Source organism: Lolium perenne, chromosome 3 (genome assembly GCF_019359855.2).
Source record: "Lolium perenne isolate Kyuss_39 chromosome 3, Kyuss_2.0, whole genome shotgun sequence".
In the NCBI taxonomy this organism is placed as follows: domain Eukaryota; kingdom Viridiplantae; phylum Streptophyta; class Magnoliopsida; order Poales; family Poaceae; genus Lolium; species Lolium perenne.
Genome location: NC_067246.2, coordinates 8,576,957 through 8,604,650, shown reverse-complemented (window position 1 = coordinate 8,604,650; position 27,694 = coordinate 8,576,957). Strand labels below are relative to the sequence as shown.

General features: G+C 42.3%; 1 long non-coding RNA gene across 3 annotated transcripts; it reads right to left on the bottom strand.

The window, feature by feature from the left end:
- Positions 1–505: 505 nt before the first annotated feature.
- On the bottom strand, positions 506–8,718 carry LOC139838367 (uncharacterized). Of its 3 annotated transcripts, none has more exons than XR_011754579.1 (8): positions 8,237–8,718; positions 8,037–8,148; positions 6,455–6,631; positions 5,122–5,960; positions 3,062–3,364; positions 2,042–2,228; positions 1,316–1,436; positions 506–1,126 (listed from the first exon to the last, which is right to left on the bottom strand). It is a non-coding gene; the product is annotated as an uncharacterized lncRNA (long non-coding RNA). The 3 variants fall into 3 exon arrangements; XR_011754580.1 differs by having other exon boundaries at positions 8,103–8,148; XR_011754581.1 differs by lacking the exon at positions 8,037–8,148 and having other exon boundaries at positions 8,237–8,717.
- Positions 8,719–27,694: the final 18,976 nt, after the last annotated feature.

Genomic DNA, 27,694 nt, shown 5'->3' with positions numbered 1-27,694 from the left:
CTCGTATGCCTCTTTCTTCTCTCATCAAAAATTAACGTCACATGTAAAAAAGTAACTTCCATGTAATTAGGGAGGAATTAACTTCTCCTAAATAATGAATCCTCTTTTTCCTCTCCCGATAACTAAGGATCAGGGCTCACTATTGTGGGTTTTTATTCTCACTGGAAAAAATAGGAAGGAGCGGAGGAAAACAAGGGATCTGACTGGAAGTTGTTTTTTGACCAAAAATAACCTTGGTGTTTACCTGCCTGGTGCGTGCTGAAACTGAAATTAAGGAAAAGCAGGAGTTTTTTATTCATGTATGAGAACTATTTGATATGTGAATGTTCACATGTTAAAATTATTAAGGGCCTCAGAGAGAATGAGAAGTCACTGATCGTTTCTTCTAGCTCAAACGTGCACAATTGGCTGTTTATCAAAAGTCAGATACGCGAGGGACATCAGCAGGATCTTCTTTGGAAAATCACATTAGCAGTTCAGCCAATTAATCAGCTAGAGGTTCATCAGCTCGAAAGTCTCTTTCTCAGACATCATGATAACATAGCAAGTATTTACTGTACATCAAAAACTTGCTAGAGTGCACACAACACAACAAATTTGACATTCAAATATACAAGAGGTGTAAAACAATAATGAACAAGAAACATCAACGAAATTGATAAGGCGCATATAGATTGTTCGACGACCAAGGCACATATACGATGACGACATCCCCTATCCCCCAGATGCACTAACCTGCAGCAGCTACATGTCACAGCTAAACTGGCTCGTCGTTGTCCTTGCCAGTCACATATCTTCGTTATGCACAATAACAATGATCTAGCATGCATAAGTACACGCGGACCTTGCATCGCACAACCTCACAATATGAAGGAATAAAAGAATTCGCTTTCCTAGATCTGTCGCATGTCATGGACATCGGGTGATCATTGGAACTGTGGGTCCATACTCCATAGAACCAAACCTTGCACCCGGACCGAGCCCGGCGTTGGTTGGCCAAGCCACCACCAGATTGTTGTCAGCAAACATCAGTCTTGATGAACAAAGGAGTCTTCACAGGATGCTGGCCAGTCACCGGAGGGTTCACATCTTCCAGGAAGTAATACACGTGGCCAGTAATCATACCCTGAAACGACAACAAGGTCACTGATTTATTTTAGACGCTAGAGCATACCCAAAATATATATAAAAACAGTAGCGAATTATCCACAATTAGCTAACCAAACAGTTGCCAATTAGAGTTCATGTACAGCAGGACAATTATTGCTTTCATTTTTATTACTTGAAATAGGTCAGAAGAGGCAGCGGGAGGCACCTGCGGGTAGTTATCGTTCCCGTCCCCGGCGCAGACCGAGTGGGCTCCTTCCTGATCCATCCTCGCCATCACCACCGCCGCCTTGGGCTGGTTGTACCACCACCAGACCCAAACATGAACCCTGAAGAACAGATGAGTTAAGCTAAGGCTTTTCACAGCAACCACAAAAGAAAAGCGTAGCATCAGCAAAGGAGGAACAAATGGCTAGAAAAGACAAGTATCCAGATTATTGCCACTCCTCATTATTAGATAGATAAACTACTACAAACAATAACATTGAACACCACATAATTTCAATTGCAAGATCAGCACATGTGACATAAGTGCAAACACTCTAGGACTACTAGTGAACTACTTTGAAACCGAAATAAGTCGGAGAGGAACGAAGTCCATCTGGGAATATTGAGTAAGGCCCATGCAAGACCAATGAATTTATCAATCCATGTACAATGAAGAAATCACTAGATGGCTGCAAGACAATTTAGCAATGCCTGGCCATAATGAAGAAGTATGCTGCTCAGTTTTACGAGGAGTGGTTATTAGTAAACAAGTTACGATTAAATACAGCTTCAAATAAACAGACAGATGTGTCAACCAAAAAAATGCAGATGCGGTAATTCCAGAAATTCTATGAGCAGAGTGGACTTCCAATGCAGCGCATGCACAAATGATCATGAGGATATACGAGGATTAAGTTGGAATAAAGCTTGAAGGGCAGAATCTCACATTTCAAGAAGGCATCAAATAGTTTTCAGTAATGCCTTCAACTGTATCACCAATTGGATGAGTGCGGATACGATTCCCATATTTCACGTCAGGTTCTTCCTACGACCTTTTCCATCCTAACTTTAGGCTCCTCATAAGTGTCCTCCGCGCGCAAGGACAGTGCAGATAGTGTCTTTCCTCTTCTTACCTACCAAATGTAACAACCAGATTCAGACTACAGCAGCGACATTCTGTCTAAATAAGTTGATCAGACTGGCCATCAAGAAATAAACTAGCAAGCAGATGAGCCACTCTAGCAAGTGGAAGTTCCTGACAATGATATAAGCATTTAGGCCTAGTACAATACGAATATATTATACTCATACAGAGTCTAAAAATCAACACAGCAAGTGGAGAAGACTTTGAACACCAAGTGAGGAAACCGGCAGTAGAAATATTAAATGAAGAAGAACCTTTCATCTAATGTTAAATACCAGAGCCGCAACATGCCGGTACTCACATCTGAGACCCCACCCATCCAGTATAAAATCTAACCTCACACTGAGCCCAGCAGGAAAGCCAAAGCTTAATTAAACAATTTGCAGGGCTAAAGACGTTGCAATCCAAGGTTCGAATTAATCATCTGTGGACCAGATGGCACAGCCTCGTAACTTCGTTGAAAAATTCAACAAAAGCAATGAACTTGGCACCACATTAGCACTACTACTACATAGCACTTGCAATGCCAAACTAACTCGAACCATCGATTGGTTTGCAGCACATTAGGCAGCACCAAATAAAACATGACAGATTCATCGGCGGAAAACGGGCGGGCCGCGGGAGGAAACCTTACGGCGACACCCCAGCGGAAGACGGGCGGTCTGTCGTTCTTGTAGCCCGAGTGGAGGAAGTCGCACACAGCTAGCTAGCTAGCTAGCTAGCTAGCTATGGTTTCTGCCCCACAACCACATACATGCAAGGAAAATAACGCAGCAATCCAGCATCAACATAGATGAGGTGGAGAAGGGAGGTGGTGCTCACCGGCATGCAACAGCAGGAGTTCGGAGTTCGTGGCAGGGAGGTGGTCGGTGTGTGGAGAAGGGAGGTCGGCCTCCCTTTCCAGGCAGCGCTGGCGCACCTGGAGGAGCCGGGTCTCACCGGACCAGCCCACCTTCGGCCGGGAGCAGCAGGAGGTATCTCACGCCGTGCAGCCTGCCGACGAGGGAGGCCGTCGTCGTCGGAGCTGGTACGGCCGGACCTACCCAGACCGGACCGCCGACGTGCGGGGGCTGCTGGGCACGGGCCGCCATTGATTTTCCAGCAAAGTGAATCACGGCCTCGAACCTGCACAACAATAACAACACGCCTAATGAGCATACAAAAACAAACAAGCTCAGGAAGATTAGCACATTAATGTCAAGATTTATAGCGCAGTGCAGTACAAGTAATCCGTAGAAAAGGCGAAATAATACCAACCAAGCTATAATGCATCAGAAACAAACAAACAAACATTCAGTTCAAAATTTTCTAATGCATTTTATGGACAGATCAGAGTTTGATATGCTAAATAATAACGGAACTTTGTATTCCTTTCCAAGACTGGGATTGCCAGGATAGATACATGGAGACAGGCATAACACGGATCAGCAACCAATATAATCTAAGTTGAACCAATTATGCTGAAAAAAACTATCATAATGGCGTTTCACGATTTATAGCAGAGCGATCCTGCTAGTACATGTTGGAAAGTTCAATTCTCGATGTGAAGCCGAGCTTGAACAGCAAATGCTATTATGCGCCGAAGGAACAGAGAAAAAACCTGAGCAGCAGTAGTACACGGGAACAACAGATCTTTATTAGTTCACAGGAATCTAGCTAGTAGTCAATCACATCTGACCAGGAACACTCACACGGGCAGATCAGTTTTATTTCACACGAAAACCAGACAACAACACAGGCCCATTCATTCCAATTTTCCACATGGCGTTCCCAGATTTTCTAGTACATTCAGGCCAAGACTACCCACCCATGCAAGTCAGCAAACAAAATGAACACGCAAATGAATCCCCCGACCACCAAGGTCGCAAACAATATGCCGTGGCCGTTCCAATCTTCCAAACAGCAGCCAGCAGTGCCACCCGACCACCAACGTCGCAAACGCAAACACCCCAGCGAGGCCTCCTCAACACCAGGACGGCCATTCGCTCCCCTACTAGCAGATGATCAACTACAAAACTGGAGACTCTAAGCCATCAATGGGCTCAAACAGATACATACATCGATGTCTACCTGATGCACCACCGAGCCGAATGGCTTTACCTAAGCACCCGGAGGCAAGCCGATGCTACCAGCGCCAAGCACGTCTGCGAGGGACTTCGGTGCGCAAGGCCAAGACCCTACCGAAGACGGATGCACAAATACATAAAGTAGAAGAATCTATCAGGTCTGAAATAAAAATAACACAACATCTTTTAAAATGGTGCAGACCAGATATAGAACAAACAGCTACAGATCAGGCCAACTGAACCAAACAGGCACGGACCAAGCCTCTGTGAATTTGCAACAAACTGCAATTGATACTTGTACAAGTATACAGAGAGAAACAAGCAGCAATACATGCTTCTACAGGCTAGCCATCTGTAACAGGAAAACAGAGATAACTATTGCATGTATGGAGTAGAGGCTTAAATCATTCTAAACCGACAGCTTCCTGGGGCTCTAGCTCTTGTACCGCAACCTGAATACAACACACTACTAATCATTTACTCAAACCGCGATGATAACACAATAGAAAACAAAGACACGGTTGCCAACACATCCTTGAGCTAATGAATCAGCTACATCAGGTCACGAAAAAATTCGGCATGGAATCCTCTAAATTCTCAAACATCCGCATTGATAACATAGCAGCAAATACAGTGACCAAGTCGCACAAGACCAACTCATTTGGCATCCAAATATGCACAGGTCAAGAAAATCTGCCATAAATTTAAGCTTCATTTGACAGAATCCACTATATCCAAGAAAGCAAACTTCACCTATATTTGAGGCCTATAAATACTACACAAGACTAGGAAATCATAGAGGAGCTAGATACTAACCCATAAAAGACATGGAGTCGAAGAAGAAGGGGCCACTACGGTCGCTCAGTCCTCCTCGTTATCCTCGGACAAAATAAACAGAGCATGATAAGCAAAGCAAATACAGATATTTCGAAAGGACTGCAAAATAATAAGGCGACGATATTGTACACAATAGTTCAAGCATGATCGCGGAAGCGCGCGACGATTGGATCAAACGGAACCATGCGACGATTGGATCATACCAGCAGTGCATGCACCTATACTCACAGAGATGCTCAAGTACATATACCAAACTAAATAAGGAACCAAAAACAAATGTATGTGCATTCTGATCCTACATAAGTACAGATACTTATCATGGTAATCTAAATAATCCATGATACAGAAACCAGGGACAATTAAGATTATTCCTTAAGAAACAACAAATGTACTAGTTCAGCTAAATCAAGAAACAAAGTGGAGCAAGAAAAAGGCATCAATATTAAATTATGTCAAATCACAAGCACAAAGATTCAATGAATAGCAATCATTTTCGAACTGGTTCGGTTCGAGAAAATATTAGGATTTTAATGGACTATATATACTTCACAATATTAATCTGCATCTAGCAAGTTTGGTAATTATAATGACCATCAAATGAAACACATGAAATAAAATCTACAGGAATCATCTCAGATTATGCATCTTGGAATATACCAAAATAGCAAACGGAGCAGGGAAGCCGGAAGCACCACAAGAGTAAAATTCATGTGATTCCTACCATCGTTCAACTAGAAAAAAGCAACCGAATTTATATCAGCACCTACCATGTTTTTCAGAATTTCAAGCCCTTCACCAACAGTATCCAAACTTTCACCCTGCACAAACATTGCCAAACAGAGGTCCAGTTAGACAAAAATCTCAATGCATTCTGATCCTACATAATTAGAGATTAAATGCTTATCATGGTAAAGTAAATAATCCATGATAAGAAAACCAGGGACAGTTAAGATTATTCCTTAAGAAACAAATATAATAGTTCAGCTAAATCAAATCAAAGACAAGAGTAACAGAAAAGAGCTTTCTATGAAGTCAAAGGAAGCTTTTACTAATTAGCCAACAATCATCATAAGCCCATATTACCTATAAGCTCAAATTTTACAAGATAAAATTAAAAGCGGCAAGAAAACCTAACCAGTCTGGTTGAAGAAAACAACACATAATTCAAAACAAAAGCAATTATCTCAAAAAGAAGAAGATCGTCAGAAGAACATGTACAGCAAGAAAGGTAAAAAGATGACCATTGTATTTCCCAATCTTTCGATTCCCCAGGAAAATCTTACACCAGAACAAATACGCTCAATATTTTCACCTGGCAAAATCTCCAAACAGCAAAAAGGTGCTGTATATTAGGGGGGAACATCAGTACACATGAGGGAAATTCAAGCGACTCTTAATCCTTGCTTGTAGAAGAGTGATGGTGCCGATGAGGGTGTCGTCGTAGTAGATCATTGGGTTCAGCCCGACGAACTGAATCACGGCCTCGAACCTGCATGACAAGAACAACACGCCTAATGAGCATACAAAAAAACACAAGCTCAGGAAGATATTAATGTCAAGACTTATAGCGCAGTGCAGTACAAGTAATCTGTAGGACATGCGAAATAATACCAACCAAGCTAGAATGAATCAGCAACAAACAAACATTCAGTTTAAAATTTTCTAATGCATTTTATGGACAGATCAGAGTCTGATATATGCCAAATAATAATAGAACTTTGTATTCCTTTCCAAGACTGGGATTGCCAGGATAAATACATGGAGACAGGCATAACACGGATCAGCAACCAAAGCTCAACCATTTATGATGAAAAAACTAGCATAACGGCGTTTCACGACTTATAGCAGAGCGATCATGCTAGTACAAGTAGGAAATTTCGGCGATTCTCAGTGTGAAACCGAGATTGAACAGCAAATGCTATTATGCGCCGAAGGAACAGAGAGAAAACGTGAACAGCAGGTCTACACGGGAATAGCAGATCTTTATTAGTTCACAGCGTGTTTGGTTGGGGGTAAATACAACTAGGGAATGGGAAGTTAAGGGTTAGGAGACTAAAAGTCCACCGTTTGGTTGGGGGACATGGGAGTTGAGGAGGGCAAAGGATTGGGAGTTCACGAAGCCAACTCCCACAAAACTCTTCCCTGGGGGACCCCTGGTAATTCAGCCAGGAATAGGGAATTGACCGAAGAAACACAGATCGATCGAAGATGTGTTCGTTACGCGCGTCCCGCAATCAGAGGCGACGGAAAATCCCGCGAAAATCCTAGCTAATACGCGGGCAAATCCTCGTAAATAAGCCTTCTCTGGAGCGGCACCGTTCTTTGTCCATGAATCCGCCAACTGCCTCTCGATCTGCAGGGAAACGCCAGGAGTGAGTACAGCTGAGGTAGGCATGTTCTTCCTCTTCCAATTTGAATTCCTGCATAAATCCTTGCAAATCAGCTGCTTCTTTTTCTTCTACCCGTGTAGCACTTCTCCGGCTTTACCCACAAAATCTGAATCGTGTACGTAGTTTTTTCCATGACAGGCCTTTCCCATGTTGCAAAGACAAAACAACTCCCAACAGGTATTCCCCTACACGCCAAACAAAGGAATGGGAATACAATTCAACTTCCCATGTCCAGTCCCCTGCCCAACTCCCACTACTAAACTCCCTTTCCCCATCCCTCATCTAGCCAAACACGTTGTCACAGGAATCTAGCTAGTAGTCAATCACACCTGACCAGGAACACTCACGGGCAGATCTCAGTTTGCATTACACATGTATACAAATAAATTTGTCCTTCGTCAGGGACTAGTAGTATTGGAGCGATAGGAACAACTCTAATCAATCAAAAAGTAACTAGTAGCAAATACTGCGTGCACACTCATGGGCTGATCCTCAACCGCGTACACTGTAACTGAATATTTGCAGCGCGTGTAAACAGAGAGAAAGGTGCAGGGCTATTCATGAGCGAACTCGATCCAGTGTCTCCAAGATCCGAGTCCCTGTGCGCCGGGAAACCCTAGCAGAGAGGAGCGGGTCATGGGTGGAACCAATCGCGGGAGGGGCGGCGCTGGAAACAGAGCAAGGAGGACTAGTTGGAGGAGTACCTGCAGCTGCGCGCGTCGGGGCGGCCGCCGTTACCGGCGAGCACGCCGGAGGAGACGCCCAGGACGGATCCCTCTCCGCTGCTGGCCGCCCCTGCTTCGGCTCGCAAACGGGTGAGATGGCGGACGACGGCCCGCCGCCGCCGCCGCGTCCTGGTGGCCGGCAACTCGCCGCCGTCGTGGAGCACCGCAGCGCAGACCCTCGGCCACGCGCACGACGCGGTCGGGGCGAGCTCGACGGAGCCGCGCGCACGGAGAGGCCGATGCACGCCGGCGCCGGCGCCGCTTCTCTGGTGGGTCGATGGTGAGTGGTGGGAGGAGGGGAAATGTGGTTACCGTGATTTTGGGACGCATACTAATCCAAAATCATCATGCATAACAAGGCAAGTTAACTATGCCAGCCATCATTTTGGGTAGAAAATAATGGCAACCTCCAGCCAAAATCATCCATCAAAGCACATAATCAACCTCCCCACAAATCGCGGAGCTCTTTATTTTGGGACGAAAATAAATACGCATCCTCGCGAGGCAGGTTAATTAATGTCTCGCATCATTTTAGAAGGAAAAATAAAGAGCGGGTCAATAAACACTCGAGAGTACGCCAAAGACGTACCATATTTTTATAGAAGGCAGAGGTTTGAGTACAAGAACACTACCCCTTGTTGCGAACAACAAGTGTAGCACAACTCCACACCGGCCAGTCCGAAGACAGCCACCACCGACACCACAAACAACAAGAAAGAACTAGTCCTAGGCTAGGCAACAGAGCCGTGTCTCGACCAGCGCCGAACGCATCCAAATAACACAACTCCAAGAGGTACTCTCCTTGTCGACGCACCATCTAAAAAAGATAGACGGCGGGATTTGGTCAGTCCCGAGAAAGCATTGTCTTGGACTCATCGGCAATGGCGTGCATAGCGCCCCTGAAACCGCCTTGGACAGCGGCGAACACCGGAGGACCTCCAAGCCGTGTCTCCAAACGTGATACTCCCAACAGAGAAGCGACGACGAAGACGCCGCTATCACGCCGATCCCACTCCGAATCTAGGCTTTCACCCGGAGACACTACCAACACCAAGCGAGAGCGAGGAAGATGTCGATGCACCTCGGCGACGCCTCCAACAAGGAAAACGACACCCTCCGGTGCCGTCGCCGTCGGCCCAACAAAAGCCAGGCAGGATTTTCATCCGTATCATCTACATCTCCACGCCTTCGAGGGTTGGGACATCACAGTCCAAGGAAGCTCGCACCGCCGTCGCCGCAGCTCCACCCGTCGAATTGCAGCGTCGTGGCCTCCGACACCCCACATGACCGAGAGCCTGGTCCATCCTCCTCCTCCACCCCGGCAAGGAACCACAGCCTCCCCACCTCCGGTCCGAGGCAGGAACGTTGGCCAAGGTTGTCGCCAACTCCAGGCAACATCCAACAGCCGCAGTCCCTCCCTGCAGCCCAGATCAGGCCCTCAGAGCCCTAGATCGAGCCCGCAAAGGCCCAGATCGGGCCCCGACCATCCTCCAACTCCCACGGCGACCACCACCGGAGGAACACCGTCGCGCGCCCGTAGCGCGAGGGGCCGGCCTCTGCTGGCCAGGAACTCCTTCCTAGGCCGAGCCTCCTCCGCGCCAGCACCTCGACGACCTTGAGCTCGCGCCGCCGCCTCCAGGCCGCGCCGCCGCATCACCTCTCTCTGCCGTAGCCCGCTGCCTCCTTCCTCGCCGAGCTCCTCCGCACCACCAGCCCCTCCGCAATGCGCCGACCAACGCCTCCGAGCTCGCGCCGCCGGACACCCACACCTCCCACGCCGCCCAGATGACGTCCCCCTCCGCGCGTAGAGAGCCCGTCGGGGTGCGCCGCCCTCGCCCACCGCCTTCCACGGCTGGGCGCGGCGGCCACCGCCGGCGCCCGGCGGCGGCAGCGGTCGAGGAGAGGAGATCGGGGTGCTTTTTCTAGGGTTTGTTCGCCTCCGGAGCCGCCGCGCGAGGCGACCCGGGAGGAAGTGAAACTCTAGTACAACCTGGGTCAATAAACACTCATCCCCGATTCCTCCATCCAATCAAATTCGCCCACTCAGCAGCATGCCAGTCGCTTTCCATCCGAGCGCCCCATCTGCTGTAATTCCGAGTGGATGGCTCGATTTTCTAGGGGCAGTTATGCTCCTTTCTTTATGTGGGCTCCTTGATTTTCTCAACTTGCATCGCCGCCATCAACGACAAGCAATCATTAGCACATACTAAGTAATAATAATAGTGATATTATATTCATTCAGCAATTTCAAATAAGACAATTCTGAGATGAAATTGATTTCACTTGCCCTACCATCATATCCAAATCACACATCAAAATTATATAGAAATCAAATATCTCCGCCAAACTACTTTTCCTTTTTTACTTTCCGATAATCTGAGTTTAGTTCCAAAACAAGCTTGCATCTACGGCGGTGGAGGTCTTGCGCTATCATACCATGAGCCGTATCATGAGCAAATTTTCTTAGTCTTATCTATCTTCGGCTTCTCCGCACCGTCACATAAAATAATAATACACAACAATGATTCGACACATGAAATAAAATGTAGTAGTAGATTCCATGCATATATAAAAGAAGGACCCCTATAATGTGGGGCGACAAGACAAGACATGAAATGATAGATAATAACTATTTTTCTCCATGTCGGTTGTCTCGTCCTTCTTTGGGGGTACCGAATGAGTAGTAGCGTCCAACAATTGTTCATCTACCTCGCTAGACCTCCCGTAGTGCTCCAAGTCTGGTTGCCGCATGGTTCGACTGCCACCGCCCTCGACCGCATTGGATCTATTCTTTCTCGACCTCATCTAGGCCGGAACCGATCACCCCCGACATGGCCAAGTGGCGTCTACTAGGGAACTTTGAAGTCCATGTGGCCACCCTCGCCATAACCATTTAGTTCTCTTTTTTATTCTTCTCCTCGTTGTATAGACTTTGGATGTGAGTTTCCACCTAGACTAGGCCGATTTTGGCGTGGCAGTGCCGCTGGGAGTTAGATGTCAAGAGTGGTTTGTGTTGTGAAGGCATGATTTTTATGAAACTTATTTTTGATGTGTTGCCAATACCGCTTCCCGGTTTGATCCGTGCCGAACACCACATCCATCCCCACAGCCGCCCAAGCTCGGCACAACGTTGCATCTTCTATCATGGTGTAGTTGACGGCCCTTCTTCTCTTCACTTTACCCACATCGACCTCGACCACCTCATCGTCGTCGTCCCCCCCGGTCGCCTCATCCCTCTCACCATCAACATCATCCAACACACCATTACCGCCAACCGGAGCGAGTGGAGGATCGGCAATGTCAAGCTCCTCTAAGAGATCCATGAAGGAAGAATCGCCAGTTCTACAAAATCGGAGATTAATTTCCGCGCACAAATTCAATGGATTCAAGGATATAATCTTCTTAACTTGAAGATCCATCATCGAGAACGTTAGGGCACCATTCGAGTTGTCGACATCGGGCGATGGAGAGGCAATGGACGATGGCGAGAGGGCGCTGCGGTGGATTGTCTTCTTCAACTTCGTCTCCCTTGGCCCCGGTGACTAAATTTTGGGGCGAAACTCGGCATACCTCCGCCCGCCCCGGGAGACACGGTCACCACGGGAGAGGGTGGAAGAAGCTTCGAGGTGAGGCTCATCGCGCCGAGATCTGGTGGCAGCGTTGCATTGAGGGAGGGCCAGTAACACTCCCGTCTTGCATGGAGTCACCATGTTGGTATATAATGATGGCCTGCATGAATATGAATAACCGGTCGACAACTATAGAGTGGCACCACCTTCACAAATATGATTCTATCGCCTAATATTTTAGACGTATAATGTCAAGCCCACATTTTCAAGGTCGCTGGCCCAAGTCTCGCGGAAGTTTCACTCATGAGGCCACATTTCATGTGCATTGGGTCAAGGACAATCACACTAAAATTTTCAAATCTTGGATTGAAATAATATTCCTTTCTTTTATTGTTTGTATATATAAATTGACATCTTTTTACGTGGTTCATTTTCCTATGACTTATCCCAAATGAAGCAAAGAGAAAAGACACATGAAATATAACCACTTTTGACAGAAAATAATGGGATAGATGACACAGGGCCCTCTAATGGGGGTTTCGTCTCAAAGCGTTAGGGAGGGTCAATAGCACTCCCCTCTTGCATGGAGTACCAATAGTTGTATATAATGACAGGATGCATGAAGATAAATAACCGATCGACAACTATAGAGTGGTACCTGCTTCACAAATATGATTCTCCCGCCAAAGATTTTAGAATTATAATGTCAAGCCCCCATTTTCCAAGTCAGTGTCCCAAGTCTCAGGGTCACTCATGAGGCCACATTGCATGTGCATTGGGTCAAGGACAAGGACTCATAAATTTTCAAACATTGGATTGAAATAATCTTCCTTTATTTTATTGTTTGTATATATAAATTGACATATTTTTACATGGTTCATGTTCCTATGACTTGTCCCAACTAAAACAAATAGAAAAGTCGCATGAAAAATAACCACTTTTGACGGAAAATAATGGGGTAGATGACACGAGGCCCACTAGTGGGAGTTTCGTCTCAAAGCGTGAGACAGAGTCAGTAGCACTCCCTTCTTGCGTGGAGTCCCCATGTTGGCATATAATGATGGTATGCATGAAGATGAATAACCGATCGACAACTATAGAGTGGCACCTGCTTCAAAAATATAATTCTCTCGCCGAAGATTTTAGACACATAATGTCAAGCCCCCATTTTCAAGGTCGCTGGCCCAAGTCTCGTGGTCACTCATGAGTCCACATTTCATGTTCATTGGGCCAAGGACAAGGCTTCAAATTTTTGAAATCTTGGATTGAAATAATCTTCCTTTCTTTTATTGTTTGTATATATATAAATTGACATCTTTTTACGTGGTTCAATTTCCTATGGTTGATCCCAACTAAAACAAAGAGAAAAGTCGTATAAAATATAACCAATTTTGACGGAAAATAATGGGGTAGATGACACGAGGCCCACTAATGGGGGTTTCGTCTCAAATCATGAGGGAGGCTCAGTAGCACTCCCCTCTTGCATGGAGTCCCAATGTTAGTATGTAATGGCGATATGCATGAAGATGAATAACATATCGACAACTATAGAGTGGCACGTGCTTCAAAAATATAATTCTCTCGCTGAAGATTTTAGACATATAATGTCAAGCCCCCATTTTCCACGTTAGTGGCCCAAGTCTCGCGGTCACTCTTGAGGCCACATTGCATGTGCATTGGGTCAAGGACAAGGACTCAGAAATTTTCGAATCTTGGATTGACATAATATTCCTTTATTTTATTGTTTGCATATATAAATTGACATATTTTTACATGGTTCATGTTTCTATGACTTATCACAACTGAAACAAAGAGAAAAGTCGCATGAAATATAACTACTTTTGTGACAGAAAATAATGGGGTAGATGACACAAGGCCCACTAATGGGAACAAGGTCCACTGATGGGGTTTCTTCTCAAAGAGTAGGGAAGGTCAGTAACACTCCCCTCTTTCATGGAGTCCCAATGTTGGTATATAATGACATTATACATGAAGATGAATAACCGATCGACAACTATAGAGCGGCACCTGCTTCATAAATATGATTCTCTCGCCAAAGATTTTATATATAATGTCAAGCGCAAATTTTCAAGGTCACTAACCCAAGTCTCGCGGAAGTTTCACTCATGAGGCCACATTGCATGTGCATTGACCCAAGGACAAGCACACTAGATTTTTCAAATCCTTAACTGAAATAATCTTTCTTTCTTTTATTGTTTGTATATCTTTGAACTTTTGTAAAGGGACGTAGTTCTACTAAAATGTTGTGGGGGGTTTCGCACCACATGCGCTTGGTAAAAAAATGGCCTTATTGTGGGGGTAGACGTCACGGCGTCCACTAAACATCGTTCTTCTTGAAATACGCAACGCAAAAGTGGCACTTGCTTCACAAACAAGACTACCCTGCATGAAGATCCTCGACTTATAGTGCTAAACTACAACTTCGAGGACACCAACCCAACTCTTGTAATGAATTGACATATTTTTACGTGGTTCATGTTCCTATGAGTTATCCCAACTGAAACAAAGAGAAAACTCACATGAAATATAACCACTTTTGAAGGAAAAAAATGGGTTAGATGACATGAGGCCCACTAGTGGGAGTTCCATCTCAAAGCGAGGTCACTGAGGGTTAGTAGCATTCCCCTATTGCATGGAGTCCCAATGTTGGTATATTATGACGGTATGCATGAAGATGAATGACCGATCGACAACTATAGAGTGGCACCTGCTTCAAAAATATGGTTCTCTCGCCAAGATTTTAGACATATAATGTCAAGCCCTCATTTTCACGGTCGGTGGCCCAAGTCTCACGGCCACTTCTCGAGGCCACATTGCATGTGGATTGGGTCAAGAACAAGGACTTGGAAATGTTCAAATCTTGGATTGAAATAATCTTCCATTATTTTATTGTTTGTGTCTATAAATTGACATACTTTTACATGGTTCATGTTCCTATGACATTTCCCAAGTGAAACAAAGAGAAAAGCCGCATGAAATATAACCAATTTTGATGGAAAATAATGGGGTAGATGACACGATGCCCACTAATGGGAACAAGGCCCACTAATGGGGGTTTCGTCTCAAAGAGTAGGGAAGATCAATAATACTCCCCTCATGCAAGGAGTCTCAATGTTGATATATAATGACAGTATGCATGTAGATGAATAACCGATCGACAACTATAGAGTGGCACCGCCTTCACAAATATTATTCTCCCGCCAAAGATTTTAGACTTATAATGTTAAGTCCCCATTTTCAAGGTCGATTGGAGCAAGTCTCGCGGAAGTTTCACTCATGAGGCCACATTGCATGTGCATTGGGTCAAGGACAAGCACACTGGAATTTTCTAATCCTGGACCGAGATAATCTTCCTTTCTTTTATTGTTTGTGTATATCTTTAAACTTTTGTAAAGGGGAGGAGTTCTAATAAAATGTTGTGGGGGGTTTCGCACCATAGGCCCTTGCTAAAACAAATGGCATCATTGTGGGCTCGCCATGTTCGTATGACCTATCATAACACAATCAAATGGCAAATGCCACATGGAATCACCACTTTCTTGGAAAGCTAGGGCAGACATTGTGAGGTCCACATAAGAGGTTCTCGCCTAAGATAACATGAGGGAGGGTTAGAACCGTTTTGCTATTTCATGAGGTCCTAACATCGGCCTATAAAGGTGATGTAAAGAGGAAAGGCAAATATACAACCTCGAAGCGGCACCATCTTCACAAATAGGACCAGCCGGTAAGAAACATTATGGACTTATGGGGTGACATTCCAATTTCGATGTCACTGCCCCAACTCTTGTAATAACTTGACCTCTTTTGAGATTCTTTGTGTTTGCATGACTTAGAGCATCTCTATGCGAGGTACCAAAAGGTTTAGTGGAGCAAAATTTAGGAAAAAGATTCCCTTTTGATCCTCTAACGTGCACCTAGATGAGCTCGGTTGTTGAAAAATGCCACCGTGGGAGGATGGTGACGTCGTAGATCGACCGCCACGGAGATAGGCGTCCTTGGAACATACCCCCCCCCCCCCCAAGTTTTTCTTCTTCTTCGACAATTTGTATCCGGACGCGGCGAAGAGTGACGCCCGCTAAGACCGCTTTTCCGTGACCTCTACGTCGGCATCCGATCATCGCACAACCCCGGCGGTCTTCTTTCTCACCCCTATGTGCCGTGGTTCCCACCTCCTCCATTTCCGAGGTGTTTTACGAAATACTCCCTCCATTATGAAATAGTCTACATTCTAGCCCCAAATTTTGTTCTAAAATACTCTACGTTCTAGCTTTTAGTCAACAACAACACCGAAAACGATGTGGTTTTGCTCTCTTTATTGGATGTTGTTATTTTCAACATAGATTTGATTGGTTGTTCACATATCTAAGTAATACTAATAAATGCAATACTAGTTTATCTCATTTTCCTAGAATGTGGATTAAATCAGAATAGAGGGAGTAAGTAGGTAAGTCTTTTTTTTTTTTTGCTTGTTTTCCAATTTCTTTGCGACCGACTGCTTCAACGATGAATCCCGCCTATAGATGAAGAGGTTGGTGGAGATGGTCTTCGCCAACTCATTTTTTTTTCTTTGGAGGGGGAGGAGGAGGACGACGATTTGGACATGCATGTGTTAATGATTATGAAAGAGTATACACATCGTCGCTGGTGTCTCCATGCAGAATCTTAGTTGTGCCTATATTGATGGATCTGAAATTCGATGTGTTTGAATTTGAGCCATATGATTTGTTACATTTATGAAATTTGTTTTGTATTAATAAACATTCCAGGTTAACGGTTAATGTTTTTAGGTTAACATTTTATGTTAATTTCCCTCAAACGGGAACGAGGGCGCATATTTTTATTTTGATTAGGCGCGGGTGAATTGTTTTTGTCTTGTCGCCGCGAAATTACCCTGCTTCCCTTTTCACCTTGTGCTGGAAAACCGGGAGCACTTAAAGCTATGGACGATCGACGTCCTTCCTTGGCATTCTCCGTCAATCAAATTCCGAAAATATGGGAAACACGGATTGATTGGTGCCTCGTGAATTAAGGAATGACTCTATGTGTGTGATGACCCAGCGTACCACTGCATGGTGTAGTACACAAGTTGTTGACATAACACAAGTGAAACACCGTTCCACTCATATTACATCTCTCAGAGTGGTACAACAGAAACATATGCGAGTCCAAGGTATGTCTATAGAAATACACACGAACTGTTTACATAAGATCAACACAACCTCCTACTTTACAGTGAGGTAAAACTTCAAATAAAGCTCCAGAAGAACGACTCGTAGTCTATCTTATTGCTAACTCAAGATTATGAGCTACTTGGCTTGCTATAGAAATCTAGCTACTTAGGTGCTAGGATTAGGGAAAGGTTCCCTTCTATTACTAGTCTAGGTTTCCATAATAACTGATGCAGGAGTTGACTCCATTGACTTCTTTGATTGGATTCTTCATCTTGTTGCAGTTGACTCCTTTGTCTTCGAGTTCCACGGTAGTTTCTCCTTCGGTGCATTGCTCTAAGAAGGGTTCAAACGAGATAGAATGAGTACGAGCGTACTCAGCAAGTTCATATTAGGAAATATGTGTATCATGCACTAGCTACAGCCATAGACCGAAAGTCATAGGCCAATGCAAGTTTTTATAAACATTTCTTCAAAAGGTTTATTTTATTCTGAAAACTATGCCCGTCGGTCTTCACAGTTGACCAGAACTTCGTGGAGTTCCTTTCCCCGCGCTGTCATAGCTCCCTTCCGGAACAGGAGTGACAAATACAATTCAAGATCCTCTCGCAGAGGTGCGTTACTTTTCCCATAAGAGAACTTATCCTTGATACCAACCGGGTGATCGTTCCCGTCCACACTTCCTTGGTGTGGGGCCAGGTGTAAGGTCCAAGCCAATCACTGCCTTCTCCGCGACCCTGCAAACCCACGCTTTTGTCCAACCGTACACCTCCAAAGAGACTTCCGATAATACGGCTTTACTCATGGTGTACTCCGGACAATCCCTCATAGATGGTAGAGATTAACATCACTAATGGATGGGGATTTAAAAGGATATCCCAACCTATTGCGGCAGTGCCTCCAACACCCCACCGTCTCTACCAATCCGTTGGCGTGCGTAAGGGAAAAGATACAATTGACTTCCCAGAGCCATTATAGATCTTATGGTCAACGCGATATGTACGGCGCTAGAATCACTGGACGGCATTGGTAATTAATCCTAGGGTGATATAACCCATTGCAATGGAACCTCCACCATATCAACACATACCATGGTTCCATTGCCCACCACATAGTCATATTCATAATTGGAAAGTAATATTTTGCTTTTCAATGCATGAGTGATAAGTATAGTACTTTGCATATAGTTTGATAAAAATAATCAAATGACATGAGCAAGCGATGAACTTGCCTTTCTTGACTGCAAGATTATGCAGGCAAAAGCTTCGATACGTGAGAACTCCAAATGCTGAAATACCATCATCGTCCGGTAAGGACAATGTTTAAAGAACTGGCAAAGATGCGATAATGCATAGTATGAGATGCAATCGTCCCGAGCGTAACCTAACCTCGATGATTTAGGATGTATGAGTTGTAAAGATTTCTTTAGGGTTGGTTGCACTTTTTAGAATGGTTCTCAAACAAGGTTCTTATTAGGGTTTGGTTATATTAGCATCATAATCAAATGATATAAGACATCATAACAATCATACACATAAAGAATAGTAGTGGAATAATATGTGAAGAACAGCTTGTCAATTTTAAGTTCTACAGACATGGTTGATGATTACTTATATTATACTTCAAAAGAATAACTTTTGAAGAACATGTTAGTTAAGAAATAATGAGTATTTCAAAGAAGAACTATGGCTTCTATGGTTGGATTGACATTTGTACTTCAAAAGAATAACTTTTGAAGAACAGGTTAAATAAGAATATGAACTACTATACATAGGAGCTGTGGCTTTCTAGGGTTTACTATTGAATTCATTTAGTTTCAATAATAGGAACTAGTTTATTCTTAACTTGGAATGGGTTTCTATATAACAAGTATTGGTAGGTTTATTGCTATGGTTTCTTCTAAGCATTATATATAAGGATGGTTATTAAGATGGTCCCATAAGTTTGCTATTAGGTTTACTATGGCTTCACATTTGCTTCATTAAGTAGTCACTAATGATTGCCAAGCTAAGTGGTTTCTCATTTCCTGAGTAGGGTTGAGTGGAATAGGAACATGTGATGTGCATTACTACACAAGATTGGTATTAGGGTTTATCATTATGGTTCAATTAGGGTTTGATGGTTGAGGTTGATCCTAATGGTATGGTATATAGGATTGATGATCAATGGTGCTAACATGTGGTAACAAGCTAGGGTTTATACCTAGGTGATACTAGTGAGTCATATAGGTTTTAATTAAGAATAGGAACATGAAATGATAATCTCATGTGACTTGGTTTTATGCTAGTGGATTCTAAGCATGTATTTAATTGTTGCTTATTAGGGTTCTATATGTCAAGTAAATCTCACATGATCACATGTGACACATAACTAGGGTTTTAGAGTTGCTTCTAAGGTGGAATGATCACATGAAAAAATGGGATCAAGGTCTTACTCAAATTGAAACTAGGGTTTCTAAATTATGGCACAACTCCTAAAATGATAATTGGTAATAGAGTTGTGGTTACTAATTACTTTGAATCAAAATTAATAATGGTTTAACATTTTATTAATTTTCCAGAAGAATTAATAATTAGGGTAACTCCTATTTTGGTTTAATTAAGAATCGTGGTTTAATAATTGTTGTTAGGGTTTTAAAATAATTAACTACTTAACTAAAGATGTTTAAGTAAATAAGTTTTGGATTTACCAAAATAATATTGGCTTATAATATTTTCTTGAGTTATTACTTATTTAAAGAAAATGGAAAATAGTAATTTGCAATTAGAGTTTATGAATTACCACTAATAATTAAGTTAATGCAAATATGGTAAATAAAATTAATCCTAACATTTTACTTAGTTACTGAATAGTTAAAATTCAATTTTGAAATTTAATTATTTATTGAATTCAATTTGCATTTTAAATGAATGAAAAGGCATAATTAAAGAAGTTAAAAATAAGTGAATTTTTATTTTGACACACATTTTTGTTTTATATTTTATTTGGATAGAGTTTATTTTTGTGAGCATTTTGATATATTATTCATATTTTTCTGAGTTGAAATGAATTTAATCTATTTCTGTAAATTTTCAGCTATTTTCTGGTTTTTTTTTAAATTAAACAGAAAATGTGATTTGTACCGATTCAGATCTAGCTACTCTCACAGACAGGTGGGGTCTGGTCCAGGTCAGCTGCCTCGTTGGCAGTTGACTGGGTCAACACGACCGACGGGTCCCTCCTCCACGTCATCTCGCCGAGAGAGCGCCACGAGCAACGGCGAGGACGATACTGGGCACTAGAGGCGATGATTCGAGGTGCGTTAGAACCGCGAGTCGATGCTGAGTACGTGAGCATCAACGCCACCACCGATAGGTCACCGGAGCAACTCCGGCGAGCATCTCTGCAGCGGCGGGCTCCGGCCAAAATGCAAATATAGGCTACAGACGACCCCGAGAAGGAATAGAGGAGTCCAGAGATGCGCAATCTCACCCTGAAGCGAATGAAGTGCTCGGTGGAGTCGATTGTGGACGAGAGTGAGCCCTATCTCGCCATTCCCGGCGATGGCCGAAGAAAGGGAAAATCAAAATTGGCGTTGCACCGGGCTTCCCTTCTCGATTCCTTCCGCCAGGAGAGTCCACGTCGTCAGGCGCATCCAATGAACTACCCCAAGGACTCCGGAATGCTCTCAATCGACAGCGCCATGGAGGTCGCCGGCGACAGAGACTTGCAGATAGTGGAAGAAATAGGAAACGAGAGAGGATAAGGATTGGCTATGATGAACAAGGGCTTCACGGAGCTTCTGCTCGAGTTTTTATAGGTCGGGGGAAGCACTGTGGCTACGACACGGCGACGGCGAGGGTCGGGAGGTGGCGGTGTCTGGGGAGTTTGTCTGAGCGCCGATCTTTTATTTCCGGATAGGCTCGGACGCGAGAGTCCTAGGGAGGAGTTCTGGAAGCTTCCACGCGTCCGGGGCGTCCTTATCGTCGACAAGGATGGCGTCTACTGGCGCTGGCTCGCTGTCGACGCCGGGGAAGAAGAAGAAAGGGGTTTTCTTTCTTCGCACGATTTTTAAAGACACCGAATCGGTATCTGGCTTGGGCTGGATGCTGGGCTGCTCTGTGTCGGCTTGGGCTCATGCTCGCTTCGGTGGACAGGTAAAGTTTTCCCTCTCTTTTTCCTTTTTAAACTTTTCTGTTTTATTTTCTGGTTTGAATTTACTATTTGATTTCAAATTTGAACTCTATCTTATTTTGCAGGTCCTAAATTATTTGAATCTTAATAGAACTTGATAGTACTACTTGCTGCATATTTGTTTTGTTCAAACAAATATTTAATATTGGATTATATTGATGCTTTGGTGAAGTATAAATAAAGTAGATATGGTTTAATGGTTTATCTCAATTCTTTTAACTTTGGGAACCAAACCTATTTTGAATGATTTGAAGTTTATAACCAGTGCATAGTAAACATGTCATTAAGTTTTGTTATTACTTAACAATAGTGAGGTTCACATATAAATTAATTATGGCTAGTATTTTATGTAGTGGTGAAATTGAGGATGGAAATGTGATCATGATTTTATGTGGAGAATTATTTCTAGGGTTTAAGAAAATGGTTGGATAAACACTATATTCACTAACCTTACTTAGCAAATTCTGGCTTGAACTTGTTAATATAATTCCCAAGCTTATCATTGTTCACTTTACTACTTCAATAACATTTAAGCTTAGGTATATATGGCTTAATTTATACTTGTGATACATGATACACAAGTTAAGACAATATTTCATGTGGAATTGATTCCATATGACAAGGTTTATGGTTTCTGGAAATATTTCACTATTTGAAGTATGTAATAGGCATGAGGTATGGTAGGGTTGTAATTATAATCCAAAGTAATCCATGGGTTGGATTTCAGACTTGGTCTAGGGTTTTAGTAGTGATCACCAATGTGATACACCACTAGGTTTAGGATGTGAGCAATAGTTGGGTTATGTTTAATTGACTAGGATTACTCCTCTACACAAGGCATGAGGATTGGTTTGGGATTAACTACTAGTGATATACTTATTATTTTATGTGATAGATGAGATCTATTAATAACATGGGTTTAACTAATCATCTATATCTACAAGGTATAATCATGCATTAGACAATATCCACTTATTCCTCACTAATCACTCTTTATCATTCCTCTCATCACACTCACTTAGATTCTTAGGGTTTCTAATTAATACCAAATTGTGATGATTATGGAATTGGTTTACTAAGGTCCTACTCAAGAGATGATGATATGATCCTCTAAATATATGGTTTGCCTAGGAATTCTACCTTGGTATTTTCTGTAGCTTGTTCTTCAGAAATCTAATAAACCTTCTTCTTGTGGTATGCCTCCACCTCCTAGCTTCTTCATCTTGATCCTAGCTAATTGATATGGAAGGTCTCAAGTGTTTGTTCCCATGTATCATGGTACTTGATGAGCAAATGGATGAAGGGTGTGGCTCTATTTATAGGCTTGGGCAAGCTCTAGTATCATAACACCTAGGTGGGTGACTCTTGTTTTGGTGGGATGAGTAAGGTGCTTGGTTGTCATGCTCTAATCCATAGCAATCCTTTGAGCATGAGGTGGCATAGCTTGGAAAGCAAGTCATGTAGATATTTTCATCCCATGTGGCAAGATCATTATCCTCTCCTATGATTTATTTTTGGATAGCCAAGTGGCATTTGTTACTAAATATCTTGTGGATGGTTTTATTATTGTGGATGAGTCACTATATCATATTGGATTGGATTTATATTATAATATTGATCAAAAGATTAAGGTTGAAAGTTATTCCTCAAATTTGGATAGTTGGTGTTTGATTTCACCAAGGCATGATCATAAGTGTTTTCAAAATACTCATAGTCAGTTGGATTCAAATAGTTTGAACTATAAATCGTAATGTAAATGGATTTAGTTTTATGATATATCATATACTTAATAAGTTATGATTTAAATAAGAATGTGTGGCTTTTATGCACTTTAGACCCTGTGGTTTACCTTATTTGGTAATAAGTTTAGAAGTGAATTAATTTACACACAAAGGTAGTTGCTAACTTTTAAGTGTTAATAAGTTAGGCTTCGATTCTTAAAGAATGTGTTGTTGTAAATATAATTTCATTTGATCTAATCCATAGATCAAATCATCTCTACCCAAAACAAGGTTTTAACAAAGATCACAGTGAAGTTTATAGCGCTTGACTTGATGATCTACTTCAATTCCAGCAAGTCAAGTGAAACTTCAGTTACTGTGGTAAGTTTTATTTGAAGCGCGAAAATTCCCCGGATTTTCTATGCATGAATGCAATGCACACTTTGGTGTTCTCTTATTTTGTTGCCTCTAAACCTGGGATATTACAGCCTCTCCCCCTTAAACTGAACTTCGTCCCGAAGTTCGAACGCTCTCATGTTTCGGAATGTTGAAATGTCTTGAACAGATCACCATCCTTCAACTCCATGGTGATCATATTAGATATGATTGATTATATCTCTTGTCCAGATCCTTCCGGAGGTCTTCTGATATCTGGCACTGATACTTTCTTCTATTCTATGATTTCTTCCAACACTCTAAGCTTATAGGCTTACTATCCAAAGATTCTTGGATTAAGACATCTTATTGTGTTAATGGACTTTACTAATGGCTGTGGTGACATCTTCCTATTTGGGTACTTAAAACTTGGTTCTATCAGCTGCGATAATCCAGCTGCGATGTAATATGGCACTATGGTGTACCAGCTGCGGTGTCCAAACCTAATTCTAAAGGATTTATTTAAGGTAGGGTATTGTTTTCCCTTACTACCATAACGAAAGTAATGGTACTTAGTAAGGTATTTACAATAGGCATGGTCCTAGTGGTTTCTTCCTACGAATGAATTAGACTCATTTAGTCCATCCAATCATGGCTTCTAGTTTATGCTAGTTATCTTCCTTTTGATTTCTTTAGGTTCCATGAAAGGAATCTTTCTAATAAGCTTATGTCTTGGGTATGGTCAAACCCTTCGGTCTTTTGTTTTCTTAGGCTTTGCATGTCCTTCGACATTTTCTTCATCCAACTTCATCATCTTAAACTTACTTAAGTTCTCTTGGTTTCGAGTAATTACAATTACCCACTCAAGTTAAGGTCTAACCCTTACTTCCTCGAGATATGAACCTCGGCTTCTGGTCTGACATCCTCCTGAGAGTACTATTATATGTGTACCTCCCAACAACCTTATAAAAATAAGATCGGACTTCCTCTCAGTTCAGACCTTTTTCTCCGTCTATCATACTCCAAATCATATTTTAATACTTCTCCTTCAACCTTCCTCTCCCCCTTGGAGTTTACTAATGACCTTCTAACTTCCTTTCTTCTAATCATTAAACTCCAAGGTTAGGTAGTTGGTTTAAGTCTGGTTTATATTTTGTACCTTTCTAAAGTCTCACGAAGAATTCTTTGCGGTGTATCCACACAGTTGTGGGTATCCATTATGAATCCTCCGACTAAATATTTACCAACTACGAGATACCAGCTGTGAAATACTAGCTGCGGAATCCCCCTTTCTTTTAGGGTAAAGAAATGTTCGTGTTGTGGCTATCTGGTACTAGCTGCAGACTATCTAGCATTAGATATGGCTTATTGGATACCAGCTGTGGGCTATTTTATGGTTCTAGTCAATTATCTACCTACCAGCTGTGGCTACTTACATAGTTTTAGTTAAGATATACCTCACTTCACATACTTTCTCTTCATAATTATCCTATATCAGCTGCGGTCTTATTATACCAGCTACGACTTCACTTGTCTATTTTCCTTCTTCCAGGGTTTGTTTTGCAAGAAAACCACTTGTTGACACTATAAAAATAGTATTGTAAGTGACTTCACTTGCATTCCCTTCTTCCAGAATGAATATGGCTCCACTTTTACTGCTCCATATTCACTATCTTTCTCACTTCCATGATACTTCCATGTTGAAGTACTCCTTATTTAAGGATAGAAGTGAGTTTTGATTAGTCCTTCCTTTAGAGTATTGTGGTTGCTTCCCACAATTTTACTTCCTTCATCAAGTGAACCTTCATCTTATCTTCAAAAATCTTCAGAATTCGTCACTTCCTCACACGAATACCTTTACCCTCTAGACCTATAACATCAAGTAAGAGCTTGATATTGCATCATGCATTTGCATATCAAAATCAAACTTCATGTATGGATCTAGTCAATCAATGAAAATCCAATAAAATCCAAGAAGATTCAGCTTTGTGTTCATAATACACATCCTTATATGCCTGAATATAATAATTGGGTAAGACATCCCTAAACATCAGGTGTAGATGTGCAATATATAACACCACATAAGATAGGCTTAGGTCGTGATACTTAGCACGAATACGTGAATTTCTACTATTGGTCTCAACATTTATCTTAATTGCACATTTGCAACGAGACAACTTGAAACAAAATGGCTTAGGATAGTTGAAGTTAACCTAGTTTTCTTTGGAAGTACTAACAAAATAGTATACCCTATATATGTGCTATTGAAGACTACTTCCTATAGTACAATTAATTCTAACATGTCTACTCTAAACACATGGTTGTTTAGAATATACCCCTATAACTCTATGATTTCTCTATGTGACATGTTCTAAATAAGCCTTCTTTAAATTAAGGACTATGGTTCTAGCATACTTGGTACAGTTTCCAGGATTTTAAGGTCTAAGCTTTCGAACTATTCCCTAAATCCTACTCCTTATCATCCTTTTGTTATCGTACTTATGATGTTCTACTCCCTCACATCATGATTCTCAAATGAATCATATATGATTACCAACTTTACCATGAAAAATAGAGTTGTATACTCCTATCTCTCTTCCTTACCTCCTATGATTGACTCATCATAGGTACATACTACCTCATATTACTTATCTACATTACTTAACATCAGTCATTTGACATTTTAAATGACTCTTACTTAACTATGACTTGCATTGGTATACTTCTTCCAATAGGATATCTTCCTTATGGTTGTATCCTTTCTTTGGACTACCATGTATTGTATACCAACTGTGGTCTACTACCACCATTTATCTTAAGCTTCAATGGTGTTCTAGTTATTTGGAATGAAGCAAGATAACTAACTAATTTTATTTAAGAAAGATAGATAAGAAAGATTGACTCAAGTGTGTCAGGATTATTCTCAAGTGAATACCCATCTCAAGTCAAAATAATAGTTGGTTTAACTAAGATACTTCCTATAGACACTACCAAACCTATAGGTCTCCTTAAAGGGTTTTAATCCTAAGGTCAAAGCATTTGCTCTGATACCAGCTGTGATGACCCAGCGTACCACTGCATGGTGTAGTACACAAGTCGTTGACATAACACAAGTGAAACACCGTTCCACTCATATTACATCTCTCAGAGTGGTACAACAGAAACATATGCGAGTCCAAGGTATGTCTATAGAAATACACACGATCTGTTTACATAAGATCAACACAACCTCCTACTTTACAGTGAGGTAAAACTTCAAATAAAGCTCCAGAAGAACGACTCGTAGTCTATCTTATTGCTAACTCAAGATTATGAGCTACTTGGCTTGCTATAGAAATCTAGCTACTTAGGTGCTAGGATTAGGGAAAGGTTCCCTTCTATTACTAGTCTAGGTTTCCATAATAACTGATGCAGGAGTTGACTCCATTGACTTCTTTGATTGGATTCTTCATCTTGTTGCAGTTGACTCCTTTGTCTTCGAGTTCCACGGTAGTTTCTCCTTCAGTGCATTGCTCTAAGAAGGGGGTTCAAACGAGATAGAATGAGTACGAGCGTACTCAGCAAGTTCATATTAGGAAATATGTGTATCATGCACTAGCTACAGCCATAGACCAGAAAGTCATAGGCCAATGCAAGTTTTTATAAACATTTCTTCAAAAGGTTTATTTTATTCTGAAAACTATGCCCGTCAGTCTTCACAGGTTGACCAGAACTTCGTGGAGTTCCTTTCCCCGCTGCTGTCATAGCTCCCTTCCCGGAACAGGAGTGACAAATACAATTCAAGATCCTCTGCAGAGGTGCGTTACTTTTCCCATAAGAGAACTTATCCTTGATACCAACCGGGTGATCGTTCCCGTCCACACTTCCTTGGTGTGGGGCCAGGTGTAAGGTCCAAGCCAATCACTGCCTTCTCCGCGACCCTGCAAACCCACCCTTTTGTCCAACCGTACACCTCCAGTAGACTTCCCCCGATAATACGGCTTTACTCATGGTGTACTCCGGACAATCCCTCATAGATGGTAGAGATTAACATCACTAATGGATGGGGATTTAAAAGGATATCCCAACCTATTGCGGCAGTGCCTCCAACACCCCACCGTCTCTACCAATCCGTTGGCGTGCAGAAGGGAAAAGATACAGCTGACTTCCCCAGAGCCATTATAGATCTTATGGTCAACGCGATATGTACGGCGCTAGAATCACTGGACGGCATTGGTAATTAATCCTAGGGTGATATAACCCATTGCAATGGAACCTCCACCATATCAACACATACCATGGTTCCATTGCCCACCACATAGTCATATTCATAATTGGAAAGTAATATTTTGCTTTTCAATGCATGAGTGATAAGTATAGTACTTTGCATATAGTTTGATAAAAATAATCAAATGACATGAGCAAGCGATG